We start from the raw sequence: 13,839 nt of genomic DNA on the forward strand, positions 1-13,839 counted from the left end.
CAGCGGAGTGTGCGCTGATATGAAACTTCCTGGCAGATTAAAACTGTGTGCCCGACCGAGACTCGGTCGGGCACACAGTTTTAATCTGCCAGGAAGTTTCAGAAAGAGGAGTATTTGTATAACGGCAAATTCACGTTTTTCGGATTTTTTTCTTTTCTTGTAAAGTGAAACCTTGCTTCTTACCAAATTTCATGATTCTGGTTCAAGAAGTATGCTATAAGTATTGAATGAGTTTACGAGTACAAAAATATGTGACATAAATGGCCATACCTTTTTATAGCAGTAACTCAGAAGCTTCCATTTATTACATCACCAAGGGATCGTAGTTGATACGTCTTCCCTTCCTGAGAGAAACAGGTCTTAACAGGCGGACAGACACACAAACAGTCGGATAGCAAATGAGGAAAAAAAAATATTTTTCTCGCCATGTAATTACAAATTCACAATTTTCGAATTTATTTCTTTTGGTTTTATTGTGAAACATTCCCTTTCGTAACTTTTTACGATTCTAGTTCAGTGGGAAGTACTCTACAGGCTTTGACAAGAGGCCGGCCGCGGTGGCCGAGCGGTTCTAGGCGCTTCAGTCCGGAACCGCGCGACTGCTACGGTCCCAGGTTCGAATGCTGCCTCGGGCATGGTTTAAGTAGTTGAAGTAGTTCTAAGTTCTGGGGGACTGATGACCTCAGATGTTAAGTCCCATAGTGCTCAGAGCCTTTTGAACCATTTGCTTTGACGAGTGTCAATATCAGAATATATATATGATCGTAGATAGGTTAAGGGAAGGTAAAGCTACGTATCTAGCATTTGTAGACTTAGAGAAAGCTATTGACAATGTTGACTGGAATACTCTCTTTCAAATTCTGAAGGTGGCAGGGGTAAAATACAGGGAGTGAAAGGCTATTTACAATTTGTACAGAAACCAGATGGCAGTTATAAGAGTCGAGGGGCATGAAAGGGAAGCAGTGGTTGGGAAGGGAGTGAGACAGGGTTGTAGCCTATCCCCGATATTATTCAGTCTGTATATTGAGCAAACAGTAAAGGAAGCAAAGGAAAAATTCGGAGTAGGAATTAAAATCCAGGGAGAAGAAATAAAAACTTCGAGGTTTGCCGAAGGACATTGTAATTTTGTCAGAGACAGCAAAGAACCTGGAAGAGCATTTGAACGGATTGGACAGTGTCTTGAAAGGAGGATACAAGATGAACAACAGCAAAAGCAAAACTATAGGATAATGGAATGTAGTCTAATAGAATCAGCTGATGCTGAGGGAATTAGATTAGGAAATGAGACACTTAAAGTAGTAAATGAGTTTTGCTATTTGGGGAGAAAAATAACTGATGATGGTCAAGTAGAGAGGATATAAAATGTAGACTGGCAATGGAAAGGAAAGCGTTTCTGAAGAAGAGAACATCGAGTATGGATTTAAGTGTCAGGAAGCCATTTCTGAAAGTATTTGTATGGAGTGTAGTTATGTATGGAAGTGAAACGTGGACGATAAATAGTTTAGACAAGAACAGAATAGAAGCTTTCGAAATGTGGTGCTACAGAATAATGCTGAAGATTAGATGGGTAGATCACATAACTAATGAGGAGGTATTGAACAGAATTGGAGAGAAGAGAAATTTGTGACACAACTTGACTAGAAGAAGGGATCGGTTGGTAGGACATGTTCTGGGGCATCATGGGATCACCAGTTTAGTATTGGAGGGAAGTGTGGAGTTTAAAATTCGTAGAGGGAGACCAAGAGTTGAATACACCAAGCAGATTCAGAAGGATGTAGGTTGCAGTAGGTACTGGGAGATGAAGAAGCTTGCACAGGGTAGAGTAGAATGGTGAGCTGCATCAAACCAGTCTCTGGACTGAAAACTGCAACAATAACACATGGTCATACATTTTCATTACATTTAGAACCTAATGTTTGTTCCACCGCCAAGGGACCATAGAGTGTAGTGTCTCACATTAATTTTATTTTTGTATGTCTACCCATTCCTGAGAAAAATCGGCGTTAACAAACGGACATACACACATTCAGGCAGAGGAACAGTAAAGGTGATCCTCTAAGAGTTCTGTTTTTAACGACTGAGGTTGGAACCCTAAGACAAACAGGACAAGGGAGAACTTAAGGAAAGAATGAATTATCCTGAAGCCAATCTATCACAGTTCGCGCACGATCTATATCAAAAAGTGCCCTTCACAATATACTAAACGCTATATCACTGCGCAACGATTCTGAAGGCCAGTAGTGAGGTAGGCAGCTGAAACCCTATTCCTAAATGTAAACAAATGCCTCGCTGAAGAACTGGACAAAAAAAATAAATTAAATAAAAAATAAAAAAGAGACTAGCGCAGAAACACTAGGACAATCATGGGATACAATTACAAGAATGGTATCCGTCAAAATAGAAAAAGAGATGCAACAAGGAAGCCTACATCAAAACAGAAAAAAAGTTACAGGCGTAGTCACCAAAAAATGTACACGAATTCACGGTTCACGAATGGATGGGAACAGAAAGAACTTCCTTTTTGTAGGGTTCCATAACTCATCCGGAAAAAACACAACCCTTACGGGATCACTTGATTGTCTGGCTGAACGTGTGTCTGTCCATCTGTTAAAAACCCTCTTTCTCGGTGTAGGTAGACATATCATGCTGAAATTTACGTGACATATGAAGACCTACCGTCCCTTGAGTGTGTAAAAATTTGCTGCTTCAAAGTGAATGGGATGAGAAAGTAGGACCATGTATATAGGGTGTTCCATTTATCTGATGGCCGGCTGCCCAGGGTATTGGAGACTCGCCAGGGAAGCCATGTCTGCCGGTCGAATGGGTCCCGCGGGAGGGCACTAGCCCCCCCCCCCCCACCCCCACCACCCTGCCTTTTGTGGGTTTTTGCCTGACAGCCGTACAGACATACGCCCTTGTCGGTCACCAGTTTCATTCGAGCAGTGTAACAAGCATCACGAGTATAACGGTGAAGTTTGCGAATGCAACAATGGCAACAGTGAATTATTCAGTTCCACAACAAGTGTTCATTTACGATTCGTGTGTGCATACAAAGTCTGCTCGTGCTGTTCAGAGATTGCTTGAACAGAAGTTGTTAGGTCTTCGAGTTCCGAGCCGTGATGCAGTTCGCAAAGTACGAGGTGCATTCAAGTTCTAACGCCTCCGATTTTTTTTCTTCAGACTGGAAAGAGATAGAAACATATGCATTGTTTTAAAATGAGGCCGCGTTCATAGTCAATACGTCCCAGAGGTGGCAGCACCATACGGCAGATGGAATTTTACCGCCAGCGGCGAGAATGAGAACGGTTTTAAATGCTTAAAATGGCGACGTTTTCCTTACTTGAACAGCGTGCAATCATTCGTTTTCTGAATTTGCATGGTGTGAAACCAACTGAAATTCATCAACAGTTGAAGCAGACATGTGGTGACGGAGTTACGGATGTGTCGAAAGTGCGTTCGTGGGTGCGACAGTTTAATGAAGGCAGAACATCGTGTGACAACAAACCGAAACAACCTCGGGCTCGCACAAGCCGGTCTGACGACATGATCGAGAAAGTGGAGAGAATTGTTTTGGGGGATCGCCGAATGACTGTTGAACAGATCGCCTCCAGAGTTGGCATTTCTGTGGGTTCTGTGCACACAATCCTGCATGACGACCTGAAAATGCGAAAAGTGTCATCCAGGTGGGTGCCACGAATGCTGACGGACGACCACACGGCTGCCCGTGTGGCACGTTGCCGAGCAATGTTGACGCGCAACGACAGCACGAATGGGACTTTCTTTTCGTCGGTTGTGACAATGGATGAGACGTGGATGCCATATTTCAATCCAGAATCAAAGCGCCAGTCAGCTCAATGGAAGCACACAGATTCACCGCCACCAAAAATATTTCGGGTAACTGCCAGTGCTGAAAAAATGATGGTGTCCATGTTCTGGGACAGCGAGGGCGTAATCCTTACCCATTGCGTTCCAAAGGGCACTACGGTAACAGGTGCATCCTACGAAAATGTTTTGAAGAACAAATTCCTTCCTGCACTGCAACAAAAACGTCCGGGAAGGACGGCGCGTGTGCTGTTTCACCGAGACAACGCACCTGCACATCGAGCTAAAGTTACGCAACAGTTTCTTCGTGATAACAACTTTGAAGTGATTCCTCATGCTCCCTACTCACCTGACCTGGCTCCTAGTGACTTTTGGCTTTTTCCAACAATGAAAGACACTCTCTTTGGCCGCACATTCACCAGCCGTGCTGCTATTGCCTCAGCGATTTTCCAGTGGTCAAAACAGACTCATAAAAAACCCTTCGCCGCTGTCATGGAATCATAGCGTCAGCGTTGTGAAAAATGTGTACGTCTGCAGGGCGATTACGTCGAGAAGTAACGCCAGTTTCATCGATTTCGGGTGAGTAGTTAATTAGAAAAAAAGTCGGAGGCCTTAGAACTTGAATGCACCTCGTAGTTAGTAAATTTCGTCAAACGGGAAGTGTTCAAACATGTTCAAATTTGTGTGAATTTCTAAGGGAACAAACTGCATAGGCCATCGATCCTTAGACATAGACATTACTTAAACCAACTTATCCTAAGGACAAACACACACACCCATGCCCGAGGGAGGACTCGAACCTCTGGTGGGAGCGGCCATGCAGTTCGTGACATGACGCCTCAAACCGCATGGCCACTCCGCGCGGCAAACGGGAAGTGTTCTGAAGACACGAAGCGTAAACGACGATGTACAGTGCTCATTGAAGCTCGTCTCGATAACATTGCACACCACCGGGATAATTCCCTAAAAAGTGTCTTAGACATATTTTGAAGCAAACACAAATATTGTGTGTATAGAGAGGTGCGAGGCTGCTTGGTCTAAGGCCCTATAAGGTATCAGTAGTACAGGAACTTCGACCTGGTGATCCTGCGCACAGGGTTAAGTTTTGTCACCGGGTTTTAAAACGAGTACATGACGATGAAATGGATCCTTACCTCATTGTGCTTTCAGACGAGGCTCAGTTCCGTTTACACAGGTACGTTAATTCATAAAACTGTCGACACAGGAGCTTGTGCTTCATGAGGAACACCTTCGTGAACAGAAAATAGGGGTGCGGTGCGCAGTTTATCACGGTTCAGCCACGCCCGCTCCCCCCCCCCCCCCCCCCAGATCTCATATGAAATGTTCGATACCACCTTTTTTTGTATGCATCAGGATAGCTATCGGACAAGTCAATGCTTTCTAAGGCCTTGTATGCGTGTCTTTATATGTATGATTCTGTCCTATTTGATAAAAGACTTGATATTCATTGCAAAGGAATGTGGAATGTTCTAGAAAGACGTGCGTTGTCGTAATTATTGGTGGATTGTTGTCATTGATAAAATTATGTACATACACTAAATTAAGTAACTAATCACGAAACTGAAGTAATAAGTCCTTAGCAATAAATAACTCGAGACTGCAGGGATGTTAGCATGAAAAATCAATGCTTCTAATTAGCAAAATGGTAATCTAAAAATCCAGTAACAGAAGACCTCCCTATCTTGTGAAACAGCTTAAAAGTTGTTACCAAGCGATGTATTTTCATTTGTTATTTATTTTTATGTCTTCTTCTGTAATTAATATTCTTTGTAATTAGATATCTAATTAACTGTCTAATTGTTTACATCTCCCACTTTTCCAATTTCCTGAATTTGAGGGCTTATTTGTGCATTTTATGTATGTAATCGGATAAAGCACGAGCTCTGTACTACCAAATCGAAACTGTAATTAATTACGTACCGTAACTAAAATAATATGAGAGACATTACTCTAATTAAAGTTCAGAATGATTTTCTTACGGAAAACTAAAGATATTACTATAAAATATTGACACAGAATATTGAATTTTATACCTCATTCGGCTGTGTCATCAGTTTCTTTACGTTTTGCAAATTTTAATTGTAACATCAAAATTGTACAAAATTAATAATGGATTATTTTGGAAGCTATTGTTAAAATTCTATATAAAGCGATGCTGCAATGCTGCAAGTCGGTCAGTTCTCAAGTTACTTTTCGAAGTCAAAGAGGTCAGTTAAGTCTGTCCGTGTTTTGTTTATATGACGAGTGTGCAGTTCTGATGTCATTAATGTGTACAAATTTTGTGAATCATGAAAATTTTGCATTAATTCATCAATGCACCAGGCAGAAGAAACTTAAGTAGCATTTAACATGAATCGTTACAAGTTACTGGTGACAGAGTAGCAGGCGCATTTTTTTTTTAATGACACAGTTACAGGTGAAATATATGTGCAAAATATTTTGTGACAGGTTTTTAATGAACTGAGTGAAAGAGAACGAGGTTCAGCGTAATGAGATTTTCACTCTGCAGCGGATTGTGCGCTGATATGAAACTTCCTGGCAGATTAAAACTGTGTGCCAGGCCGAGACACGAACTCGGGACCTTTGCCTTTTGCGGGCAAGTGCTCTACCAACTGAGCTACCCAAGCACGACTCACGTCCCATCGTCACAGCTTTACATCTGCTAGTACCTCGTCTCCTACCTTCCAAACTGTGAGCTGTGAGGATGGATCGTGAGTCGTGCTCGGGTAGCTCAGTTGGCAGAGCACTTGCCCGCAAAAGCCAAAGGTCCCGAGTTCGAGCCTCGGTCCAGCACACAGTTTTAATCTGCCAGGAACTTTCGAAGTTCAGCATTTTTGTCAACAGGATTCAGCAACAGCTCAAACAGCGTACGCTCCATGAGTAAACACTTCCGGGCTAAGTTGCCGTGGTCGATCCGTAAAACTTCTTCTCCCTGACGTTTCGTTCTCAACTACGGAGAACATCTTCCGAGGTGAGTCGACGACCAAACTTCCTCGGAAGATGTTCTCCGTAGTTGAGAACGAAACGTCAGGGAGAAGAAGTTCTACAGATCGACCACGGCAACTTAGCCCAGAAGGGTTTACTGATGAAGACGCCGGCCGTGAAAGCCTACATAAGTGTATGTTCCTTTGCACGCAGTTGACGATGTGTTCGATGAAAGAGTGATTAATAACGATATCAGGCCCGCTAGAAGTCCTGATTTATCTCTGTGCGATTTTTATTTGTGGGGTACACTGAAGGACAAAGTCTACACAATAAACCCCCACACGATAGAGGAACTCAAGAACAACATCCGTGAATCGATTAATTCAGTATCTCACAGAGAATTACATCGTGCGATTAATAATTTGTTGAACAAATGTCAGAAATGCGTGGAAAATAATAGTAGGTAGTTCCAGCGTCTGCTTGCGTGACATGGGTGAGTACACAGTTTATTTGCTTATATTTTAAATGTAGTCATGTCGTACTGCAGCAGAAGATGGGCGACGTGGCGTGTCGTCGCCCAGCAACGGAACGCTCGCTGCCAGCCACCTACTGCGCCGTACAGGCGGCCATCAGGTAAATGGAACATCCTGTACATTGCATATTTTGATACTCACACTCATAAAAAGCTATAGACCTAAAATTACACTACTGGCCATTAAAATTGCTACACCACGAAGATGACGTGTTACAGACGCGAAATTTAACCGACAGGACGGAAGAAGATGCTGTGATACGCAAAGGATTACCTTTTCAGAGCATTCACACATGGTTGGCGCCGGTGGCGACACCTACAACGTGCGGACACGAGGAAAGTTTCCAACCGATTTCTCATACACATACGGCAGTTGACCGGCGTTGCCTGGTGAAACGTTGTTGTGATGCCTCGTGTAAGGAGGAGAAATGCGTACCATCACGTTTCCGACTTTGATAAAGGTGGGATTGTAGCCTATCGCGATTGCGGTTTATCGTATCGTGACATTGCTGCTCGCGTTGGTCGAGATCCCATGACTGTTAGCAGAATACTGAATCAGTGGGTTCAGGAGGGTAATACGGGACGCCGTGCTGGATCCCAACGGCCTCGTATCACTAGCAGTCGAGATGACAAGCATCTTATCCGCAGGGCTGTAACGGATCGTGCAGCCACGTCTCGATCCCTGAGTCGACAGATGGGCACGTTTGCAAGACAACAACCATCTGCACGAACAGTTCGACGACGTTTGCAGCAGCACAGACTATCAGCTCGGAGACCGTGGCTGCGGTTACCCTTGACGCTGCATTACAGACAGGAGCGCCTGCGATCGTGTATTCCACGACGAACCTGGGTGTACGAATGGCAAACCGTCATTTTTTCGGATGAATCCAGGTTCTGCTTACAGCATCATGATGGTCGCATCCGCGTTTGGCGACATCGCGGTGAACGCACATTGGAAGCGTGTATTCGTCATCGCCATACTGGCGTATCTCCCGGCGTGATGGTATGGCGTGCCTTTGGTTACATGTCTCTGTCACCTCTTATTCGCATTGACGGCACTTTGAACAGTGGACGTTAAATTTCAGATGCGTTACGACCCGTGGCTCTACCCTTCATTCGATCCGTGCAAAACCCTACATTTCAGTAGGATACTACACTACCGCATGTTGCAGGACCTGTACGGGCCTTTCTAGATACAGAAAATGTTCTACTGCTGCCTTGTTCAGCACATTCTCCACATCTCTCACCAATTGAAAACGTCTGGTCAATTGTGACCGAGCAACTGGCTCGTCACAATATGCCAGTCACTACTCTTGATGAACTGTGGTATTGTGTTGAAGCTGCATGGGCAGCTGTACCTGTACACGCCATCAGAGATCTGTTTGACTCAATGCTCAGACGTATTAAAGCCGTTGTTACGGCCAGAGGTGGTTGTTCTGGGTACTGATTTCTCAGGATCTATGCACCCAAATTGCGTGAAAATGTAATCACATGTCAGTTGTAGTATAATATATTTGTCCAATGAACACACATTTATTATCTGCATTACTTCTTGGTGTTGCAATTTTAATGGGTGCTAGTGTATTTCAGAGTGTGTGTGTGTGTGTGTGTGTGTGTGTGTGTGTGTGTGTGTGTGTGGGGACGCAGCTGTGAGTACCCCAGCTGGTGGATGAGGGTGTGAGTGCTGCCAGCAGAGAATTTGACTCTGGTCTGTCAATCAACTCGAATGAGAGTGTCCGCACGTTCCACCATTGAAGAGTCACGGCTGTGTGTTGCTGGCCGGCCGGCACGCAGGAGATGCGACAGGTTTGCGCGACCTTGTCGCGTTGATGACACACACCTCGCCCTATGACTCATCGTGCTTTTGTTCACAGCGTGGTTTCCATAGGCATTCTTCAATGCCCATAAATATTTGCGATGGTGTATTTTCTGGCAAAAGAAAATCAGTGACAGCTCTGTGCTTGGAACGCACTTCTGTTACAGATACCATTCTGAAGGCTACATATAGTGTGGCTACTTATTTCATCTTCATGAAACTATAGGGGCTGAAGGGTAAGTAATCCACAATGTCCTACAACAAAATTTTGCTTTTTTTTAACCGAAATTTGTCGAGAAAAAAGGTATGTGTTGCATCACATATTGAAAGCCCCTCGCATGTATCATGTTCCACGCCACTCACAATAACACTTGCATCGTGTGAAAAACAGAAAGCTTTTTGAGTGATTTTCAATGTTTGGTAGCAGGTCAGTGTTAAAGCAGAGAGGACAAGAAATAAATCACCCATAGGAGATGTCACACTACCACCGCCTAACAAAGACTCTAGAATCGATAATGGACTGAATTCATCGAGGATTGGAGTCCACAAGTTTGTCCAGGGATGTTGAACAGACGTGAAGAGATTCAGTGATGATTATGTCACATACAGGTACTGATGCTGATTGCCCGCTGTTCCAAATAGTCCCAGACAATGACTAGAGGATTCAGATCGGGTGGTTTGGGAGGCCAGTTGGCGTGCGATAGGTCCGACAAACCGACAGCGTATCAGTGCAGCCCTGTCATCACGGCTGTTGTCGTCTTGGAAAAGTAGAGCGTCTACGGCACACTCAGCATGGAGGTGTAGAAGGAAGGGCAATGTTTCGTCACGCAGAATGTTGAAATAAACATCGACGTTAACGTTCACAGTAACCATAGCGAATGGGCCCGGATCATGGGACTAAAAATATCCCCAAAACGGCCCAGAGCCCCTTGTGATCTGAACTACAGCTTCCACACGAAGCCGGTTAGACTACTAACTGGGCCGGCCGCGGTGGTCTAGCGGTTCTAGGCGCTCAGTCCGGAGCCACGCGAACGCTACGGTCGCAGGTTCGAATGCTGCCTCGGGCATGGATGTGTGTGATGTCCTTAGGTTAGTTAGGTTTAAGTAGTTCTAAGTTCTAGGGAACTGATGACCATAGATGTTAAGTCCCACAGTGCTCAGAGCCCTCTGAACTACTAACTGGGTAGTCGCTTCGACTCGACACCTTGCGTCATTTGAGGAGAGGCGAGATGGTGACTCGCTGGACCAAACTACACCTCTCCAGTGAGTCACTGTTCAGGTTCTGTGTTGTTTGGACCTTTGTACATTTGCAGCTTGTTGTGTTTCAGAATATTCCTTGGAACACAGACGCCTTATCCCCCATAATGTGAAATGAGAGATTTGAAAATGATCCTGTAACGCCGGAAATGCACATTCTCCTATTTCCATCTATTCAAAAAAATGACTCCGAGCGCTATGGGACTTAACTTCTGAGGTCATCAGTCCCCTAGAACTCAGAACTACTTAAACCTAACCAACCTCAGGACATCACACACATCCATGCCTGAGGCAGGATTCGAACCTGCGACCGCAGCGGTCGTGCGGTTCCAGACTGTAGCGCCTAGAACCGCTCGGCCACTTCGGCCGGCTTTCCATCTATTGTTCTATAAATTTATTCCTTATTTTGTTACCTGAAGATATGACATTTCTGCGTCTTTATATACTGTAATTGTTTTACAAAACTATGTTATCAAACGATTACATCGATAAGTCGTGTGGAGAACCAAAGTGTTTAGGATCTTTGGTAGTATTAACTCTGCCGCTTCCAGCACGGGCAGAGCAGAGTCTGGCTGGAGTAGGGCGGTGGAGCAGGTGTGTTGAGTGACGCTCCCGCGAGTTGCCGCGCTTTCAGGGGTTTGGCAGCATGCAACTACGCGCGACTTACTATGATAGTTTCTGACATGGTGTCGCGGACGGGAAGCATTAGCTGGCGCACATCAAGAGCCCGTTTCGCCTGGTGACCGTGTCGAGAAGAAGGCGCCCCAACATCCAGCTTCTGCAACAGCGACGGCCGACAATAACTGATTGTCGCCACGTCCTCGATCGACGACTACAAACCTTCGCCACGCGGGATTAGCTGAGGGGTCTTAGGCGCCACAGTCATGGACTGTGTGGCTGGTCTCGGCGGAGGTTCGAGTCCTCCCTCGGGCGTGGGTGTGTGTGTTTGTCCTTAGGATAATTTAGTCTAAGTACTGTGTAAGCTTAGGGACTGATGACCTTAGCAGTTAAATCCCATAAGATTTCACACACATTTGAACATCAAAGCTTCAGTCAACCAACAAGGAAGACTGAAAGCACGTGAAAGTTTTAGAACTGTATGGCAAACCTCAGCTTTTCAAACTGTTCCATTTCCATCATTCAAATTCAGCAACTTAGCATGAATCTTTGTTGCTCATTGTCCCAAGTGCACTACCAAGCAGGGTCCCTTCCTTTTCCGAAATGAAGTAGAGTGTCATTGAAATTCAAATGCCAGCATTAAACAAATTAAGAGTGCAAGTTTTGTTACCATATTTTAGCTTACCTGTAACTGCAGCTCAGCTTGGTATGTACTAAATTTCACCATTGTTAATTGTTCAAAACCATTTAATTCAAGCTCAGTTAAATCTCTTGTTTCCAAATTGCGTAGATTCAAGTTGCTTTTTAGATGATTGTTGAGGTAGCCCAAGACTAACCTTATTTTATTTTATTTCGTAGTGCTTCAGAAACAAAGTTCACTATTAATTTGTGTCACTAAATTAACTTTCAACTTTCTGGTTTTATTAATTCTTTTGCTAAATTAAGTCAGAGCGTAGCGAAATTTATTCCTTCTGACAAACATTGAGTTTTCACACAATACGTGTCAACCTTCAGTTGCCACGCCTCTAGTGCTAATTATATGTGCATTAACCTTTCTTTTTCTGTTATTATAGTAGTTGTCCATAGGACTGGCGACCGTAATTTTCCCCAAATCTCAAATATCTAATTAACGCCAGTTAATTGTTAATGTAACGACCACACATTTACTTTCTTTATTAACTTTAAACATTTTCAAAATTAATTTCCACCAATTTCATTTGCATTTTTCCTTTCATTTAGATGTAACCCTTCCTTCCTCTTTACTGACAAATTAACTTCGGTGACGATTGCTTTTCCCAAATTTCCTTTATGTGGAGTGCGTACTGCAAGACCTTCGGTACACACACCATCAGATTATTTGACTTGTCGCTCTAACGAAGTAGGCGAGTGTCAGCAATACGTCTCGTGGTCTTATCGTGGCGTGTTTATCTTCTGCCGTTAGGTCAGATGATAGAAATGCCACTTGCACGCTTAGAGTAGCAGATTGACGGTGACCAACTTTAAACAGAACTTGATTAATTTTCACACACATTTACTAAAATACTAACAATCATAAAATTACTTAACTTGATTCTGGATGCTATTTACAATTGACAATCCAAAGTTCCTTTGGTCTTGATACGTTAATCTTATTCTCACATATCTCTCATACTTGACAAAGTGTCTATACATTTCTCTTCATGGCTATGTACAGGAATATGGTAATCTTATTAGGCGCAGACTGAAACTTGACTACAGGCTAATGCAGACTGACTAATCAGAGGTCTGTACACTCGTTATAATACCTCGAGCGTTCAGGTATCACCGTGCGAATGTGATCTGCGAGGAGAAAAGGTTCTACGTTTGCAGCAATCTCATTGGCTGCGTGACATATTAGTACGCGGATCAGCGGAAGCAGAATTTGGTCTGTCTCTAAGGCAGCGCCATCTCGTAGTGCGGAGATGGACGAGCGCTGCGGCTGCGCTTTCGTGCGTAGCGGGGCGCGCTCTAGTGGGAAATTTGTGTACGCGCTGACTACGCGGAACTCTGTACACAACACTTTAGGTACACGTGGTTTAATTTTTCACTGTCATTAAGGTCGATAGGTCAGGGGGAGGTTACAATCCAATCTCGAAACTCATTTCTCATCCAAACCGAATATTTCCAGACAAACAAGGGAACCTCCCGATCGCACCCCCCTCAGATTCAGTTATAAGTTGGCACAGTGGATAGGCCTTGAAAAACTGAACACAGATCAATCGAAAAACAGGAAGAAGTTGTGTGGAACTATGGAAAAAATAAGCAAAATATACAAACTGAGTAATCCATGTACAAGATAAGCAACATCAAGAACAATATGAGCCTAGGAGCGCCGTGGTCCCGTGGTTAGCGTGAGTAGTTGCGGAGCAAAATATCCTTGGTTCAAGTCTTTCCTTGAGCGAAGAGTTTGATTTTTTATTTTCAGTTTATGTGATAAACTCTTACGTTTTCATCACTTTTTTGGGAGTGATTACCACATCCACAAGAAAACCTAAATCGGGCAAGGTAGAAGAATCTTTTTACCCATTCGCCAAGTATACAAGTTAGGAGGGTCGACAACATATTCCTGTCATGTGACGCACATGCCGTCGCCAGTGTGGTGTAGAATATATCAGACGTGTTTTCCTGTGGAGGAATCGGTTGACCTATGACCTTGCGATCAAATGTTTTCGGTTCCCATTCGAGAGGCACGTCCTTTCGTCTACTAATCGGACGGTTTTGCGGTGCGGTCGCAAAATACAGACACTGAACTTACTACAGTGAACAGAGACGTCAATGGACGAACGGACGCATCATAACGTTGCGAAAATAAAGAAAGTAAAATTTTCAT

General features: G+C 43.9%; 1 protein-coding gene across 1 annotated transcript in view; it reads right to left on the reverse strand.

Moving 5' to 3' along the window:
• LOC124553832 (probable cationic amino acid transporter) overlaps positions 1-13,839 on the reverse strand; it is a 673,643-nt gene that overhangs the window by 326,260 nt on the left and 333,544 nt on the right. The window lies entirely within an intron of this gene.

Source organism: Schistocerca americana, chromosome 11, assembly GCF_021461395.2.
Source record: "Schistocerca americana isolate TAMUIC-IGC-003095 chromosome 11, iqSchAmer2.1, whole genome shotgun sequence".
Lineage (NCBI taxonomy): Eukaryota > Metazoa > Arthropoda > Insecta > Orthoptera > Acrididae > Schistocerca > Schistocerca americana.